The 5,332-nt window shown below is 47.3% G+C and overlaps 1 pseudogene; it reads left to right on the top strand.

Annotated features, from left to right (window-relative positions):
• Positions 1-1,193: 1,193 nt before the first annotated feature.
• On the top strand, positions 1,194-1,323 carry LOC132242426 (small nucleolar RNA SNORA1; annotated as a pseudogene).
• Positions 1,324-5,332: the final 4,009 nt, after the last annotated feature.

The raw sequence follows: 5,332 nt of genomic DNA, 5'->3' as shown, positions 1-5,332 counted from the left end.
TTATATATTATTACCAATTATAATATATAACTTGACCTCATTGAGTTTCTAACATAGTGAGGAAAGTAAGAGATTTAACTCAAATCCAAGCAGAATGTCATACATATATAAGTTCTATGGGAGCAAAGGTGAGAGAAGAGTAAAAATATTCCAACTGAGGAGACCTAGCTAGGTTTCCTGGAGGAGGTGGCATTTGGGATTGTTTTGAAGTAGGAGCTCAGTAGGAGTAAGAAGGGGTAAAAGGGGGTGCAAGAAAAGGCATTCCAAGTGCAGAGAACCTGGTCATTCAGGAATGGGAGTACTTGGAGAACAGTGACAAGCCCAAGGTGGGTGAAGCAACTGTATGTGACTAAAGGCAGACACAAATGAAGGAAAAGCCAAGGGCAGTCGATGAAGATGGGCTCCGGATGACAGACTGGGGATTGAGTTCATTCTCCCAGCTTTGGTTCACTGTGTCCCCCAAAGCCAAGGAAGCCGAAAGGCCAATGTCTAAGTCAGTGGTCGGCAAACTGCGGCTCACCAGCCACATGCGGCTCTTTGGCCCCTTGAGTGTGGCTCTTCCACAAAATACCGACTTCTGCACATGGGCCACAAAGTTTCAATCGCACTCGCACCTGCACGTGGTATTTTGCACAATGAAATTAGACATAACAAGGGGCCAGCCTTCTGTTTATACCAAAAAAGCTGGGCAGCGCTCCACCATGGGCTCTGAGGTCCCAGGAAGCAAGGGGCTCTTCCATTTCAGGACCCCAAGGTAATGTTTTCCAGGATCCTCCCCAGATCCTGGAGGCAAATCCCTGCCTCCTGTGGGGTTAGGACCTGCAACAGTTACACTGGGCTTTGGGATTTTACCTGTCAATAGTAAGTCATGAACCCCAGCACACTTGTACTTATCTTTCCTCCCTCTTTGTGGTCAGGATCCAGGTCTGTCTGGGTCATTGCTGAATCAGCCCCATAGAGGTGCCCATATTTAATTCCATCTGATTGATCCCATATCAATCTATTGGGCACCTCTGCTAGGGTTTGGAGGGGAAAGACCAAGATGCAGTCCCTTAGTGGAGAAGAGAGACATCCACTCATAGTGAGATGGCAGTGCCGACCATGTAGAGGCAAAAGGATGCGAAACTACCCTGGACTGTGACGGGTGGAGGCTGTCACATTTGCATAACTTACCATAACGCATGTGGAGGTGAAGCCTTCTTGATGAGACTGGGCACCTTTGATCATGGTGTCCAGAGATGGTTAATGGGGCTAAACTGAGGCACAGCTACACTTCCATTACAGAAAATGGATCTCAGGGCGACAGTGAGACCTGTAACATTTTGCTAATGTCTTGAGCGATCACGGAATGCAACACAGCCACATTAGCAATGTACTAAGGAATAATACATTTCAGATCCTTGACCAAGAGAGCAATGCACTTTCTGCTGTCCAGCCTCCGGAGCCCTAAAGTGAATTAGTTGAAGAAACTAGATTGCAAAAATGCTAGTAGGATACTTTATGAAGTATGTCACCAGGATGTCTGTATTTAAGTGGAGATAAAAGCAGCCCCACTGAGAAAATTGTGACAAGGCTGACGGGCAGAACAACTGTGGATTAGACATGGGGTCTTAGGGAAAGGCCTATGTTGAAAATAAGTCTTGACTCAAGTTGTGGAGTAAGGAAGGTGACTTTGATGGGCAGTGGAATGAATCATCACATGTAAATTTCCTTGAACAGGAATTTCCCGACGTCACATGTGGAGGTGGTATTGGTCGACTTCGGGTCTTTGCAGTCAGGGCTGTTGCCAGAATTACTTCCTCAGCTCTCCATGCCGAACTCGGTTCCCCTTGACCAGACTGTCCCTGGGGGCCTGGCTCAGCTGATGCTTTTGGGAAATGGATGTTGAAATGTAAAGGGCAGATTTTCCAGATGTATGCTCCAGCTTCGGAAGGAAGACTTAGATTAAAAGGAGCAGCTGAGAGGGACCGCAGAGGTCCTTTGGGACAACTGCTTTCAAGCTGGGTTTTTAGAGCCTAGGGATTCTGTGGAGGTACCTGGGGGGCTGGCAGGGGGGTTCTGAGGGCCTGGGCTCAGGGTCCCCACCTGCTTCAGCCAGAAGAGCTCAATGTGGCCTTTCTTACACATCGAAGTTCTAAATATGTTGGAAGAAAGGCTCCATGGTTTTAGGTTTACAACCCACTAAGCTAGTTCAACACAATCGGTGTCATCATTACAATTTTTTACCCTGTGCTTTGCATGTGCCAGACACTGTTAAATCCTCACAGCAACGCTAAAAGTTAGGTACTATTATCACCCCCACTTCACATAGAAGACTTAGGGCCAGAGGTTGAGGAATTTGACCAAAGCACACAGATCATTGGTGATGAAGCCTGGCTTTAAGCCCATGCGCCTGGCTCCTGAGCCCACACAATTTTCCACTGGGAGGTACTGAGGAAGGTGAGTCCCAGGGAGAGGCAGGGACTTGCCACAAGCCCCACCGTGAGCTCAGGGCTTCTCCCTCCTGACAAGCTCCTCCCACCTCTCCTTCTCCGTCCTCATATGCCTTCTAGAACCAATTCGGAGTGGCTTTAAATAGACCATCCCTTGGTTACCAAGCATCTGTGCACCCACGCTGGGAGCCGCACAGAAGGAGCTGCAATGGCTGATCGGCTTCGGGGACACGTGTTCTGAACAGAGCTATGGCTCTCTCTCAGCCTGCATCTCAACCCCACCCTCCGATCTAGATGATGTTGAGTGCTTTTGGCATGACATTCCAGGCCCTTCAGAGTCTGCACTCGGTCTGTCTGTCCAGCCTCACCTCACTTGCTCCTTTACTTAGACTCTTGCTGTTGCAGATACACATATACCCTATTCCTTTGCCCATGAGGTTCGCTCTGCTAGAATACCACTCCTGTCTTGTTAGCCTGGCATAGTCCTCTTCTGATGTCTCCTCTCTAGGGCCCTGACCGCCCTCCCAAGGCAGAATCAATCACACCCTCCCCAGACCCTCCTCCTCATAGCACACACTGCCCGGTATTCTAACCATCGATTTCACTTCCTTGATTCAAAGACATGCTGGGGTCCCATTTTACTTTCCCCAAATCAGGACAGTTCTTACAGTCCATGCTTCTCAGTATTTCCTGTCTCCTGAAACACTGTTTTTGAATTGATAAAGTATTCGGTAATCAATGTCTTCATAGGATCCAGGAAATACAGGACTTCTCTGTCTCCCTCCAGACTGAGCCCACCGGGGTTGGGGGCCATGACCACGTGTCTGTGGACCTTCAGTGGCCAGCATAGGGATGCACGGTACTCATGGGCTGGATAGCACCCTTTGTGTCCAGGTTACCAGGGGGCCTACAGGGCTCCCAGTTCAGGGTATCCTAGAAGCCCAGGAGATCCGCCAGCCATTGCCTGCTGCCCATTGAGTTCATGCCCTGGAGAGAAACATGGGCAAGAATAACAGACTTCATTTCCCCATTGTGTTCGTCTACTAGGGCTGCCATAGCAAGGTACCAGAGCTGGGTGGCTGAAACAACAGAAATTTATTTTCTCACAATTCTGGAGGCTGGAAATCCAAAATCAAGGTGTCAGCTGGGTTAGTTTCTTCTGAGGCTTCTCTGCTTGGCTTGTAGGTGGCCACCTTTTCCCTGTGTCCTCACACGGTCTTTCTTTTGTGTGTGCATCTGTGTCCTAATCTCCTCTTTGTATAAGGACACCTGAGTCATAATAGATTAGTGCCCACTCCAATGACCTCATTCATTTTAACTTGGTCACCTCTTTAAAGAACCTATCTCCGCATACGGTCACATTCTGAGGCACTGGGAGCTAGGCCTTCAGCATATACATTTTAGGGAGAAACAATTTGGCTCATAACACCCCTTAAATATTGACCAGGCTCAGTGGGAAGCATGTCAACCTCAGATTCCAAACCACTCCACACCCCATGCTCTTCCCTCTCAGAAGAGCCACAGTAGCTGACCAGCCCCTCGCTCTTAACTTTCTTGATCTCCAAGAGAGGTTTCCAGCATTCCTCTTCTGACTGGTCTACCTCTTTCTGTCCTCACTTATTTAGTTTCCAGCTCTGATCACTTCCTTATCCAGACCTTCCAAACCAAATCTCCAATGGCAGTTGCCCACCTCTTCTCCTCTTAGAGCCTCACCCCTATATAGGAAATACAGGAATCTTAGACTTGACAAGATCTCTCAAAAACATGCTCAGCACTGCTCTAAGGGCTGGGGATTCAGAGACAAAAGCAGTGATAGCCTGTGTGGTCCTAGATGTAATAGCACCCTAACTACTTAATCCTTAAAGGCTTCAATTTTGGTACATTTCCCTTTCTGTAGCAAATACTACTAATTATCCATCAAAATTCACGTTCTCCCCTCCATAGTTTGTGGTTTTCCATGTGAATGGGCTTCCCAGCAAACTACTATAGTTCCCACCCCACTTTGCATCTGGGTGTGACCATGTGACCCTTCAAAGGGAATGTAAGAAGTGATGAGAGCCATTTCTGAGCTCAGGCTTTTAAGAACGGGGTGGGCCTTTGCCACATTCTTTTTCACCTTCCATTGGCTGGATGGCAGGTTAGTTCAAGGATCTAGAGAAGATGGTGAAGGAGCCTGGGTTCCAAAATCTTTGGGTGGAAGGAAGCCACTCACAAACCAGGAATGTCAACCTTGGACTAGTTTGTGAATGAGAAATAAATTTCTATTGTGTCTCAGATAGTAGGGGGGGTGAGCGCATGTGCTGCGGGGTGGGAATGTTTGGGGAGAGATCAATGGGGGGGGGGGGAAGGAGACATATGTAATACTTTAAACAATAAAGAATTTAAATTAAAATAAAAAAATTAAAAATAAAAGCAAAAAAAGAAAGAAAGGAATATTTCTATTGTGTCTAAGACTTTGTACATTTTGGGGTCTTTTCGTTATAGAAGCCCTATGTTACCCTAACACAATTTTTAAGTAAAGTTCAGACATGTCTTTGTAGCTCTGCTGCTTCCCTTCAAAAGAGCTCTGTGATCAGCCCTCCCTCAAAGCCAGATGACTTTAGTGCAAACCATCAGAGTTTTCTATAAAAGGACTTTAAAATCCTGGTAAAATAAGCTTTCAAAATTTAAGAGAAAACTGTAAAGCTTCCCTGAGAAATTCTCAAGCACCATCTTCCTTCGCCTGGGAAATCAATCTGGGTCCAGGGCAATTTTTTAAGCAGCCAGAAACCCTTTTCTGGGTTCCAGCACCCCTGACTGTGGCTCATGGAGGGAGCTGGCAGAGCAAGGACCACCTGGCCAAGAGAAATGAACAAGTAATGGAATCCCGGCCCCCCCAGTTGGGTCAACAGCATGAGTCA

This window comes from Myotis daubentonii, chromosome 9, assembly GCF_963259705.1.
Source record: "Myotis daubentonii chromosome 9, mMyoDau2.1, whole genome shotgun sequence".
Classification (NCBI taxonomy): Eukaryota; Metazoa; Chordata; class Mammalia; order Chiroptera; family Vespertilionidae; genus Myotis; species Myotis daubentonii.
This window is presented reverse-complemented; position numbering and strand designations above follow the sequence as displayed.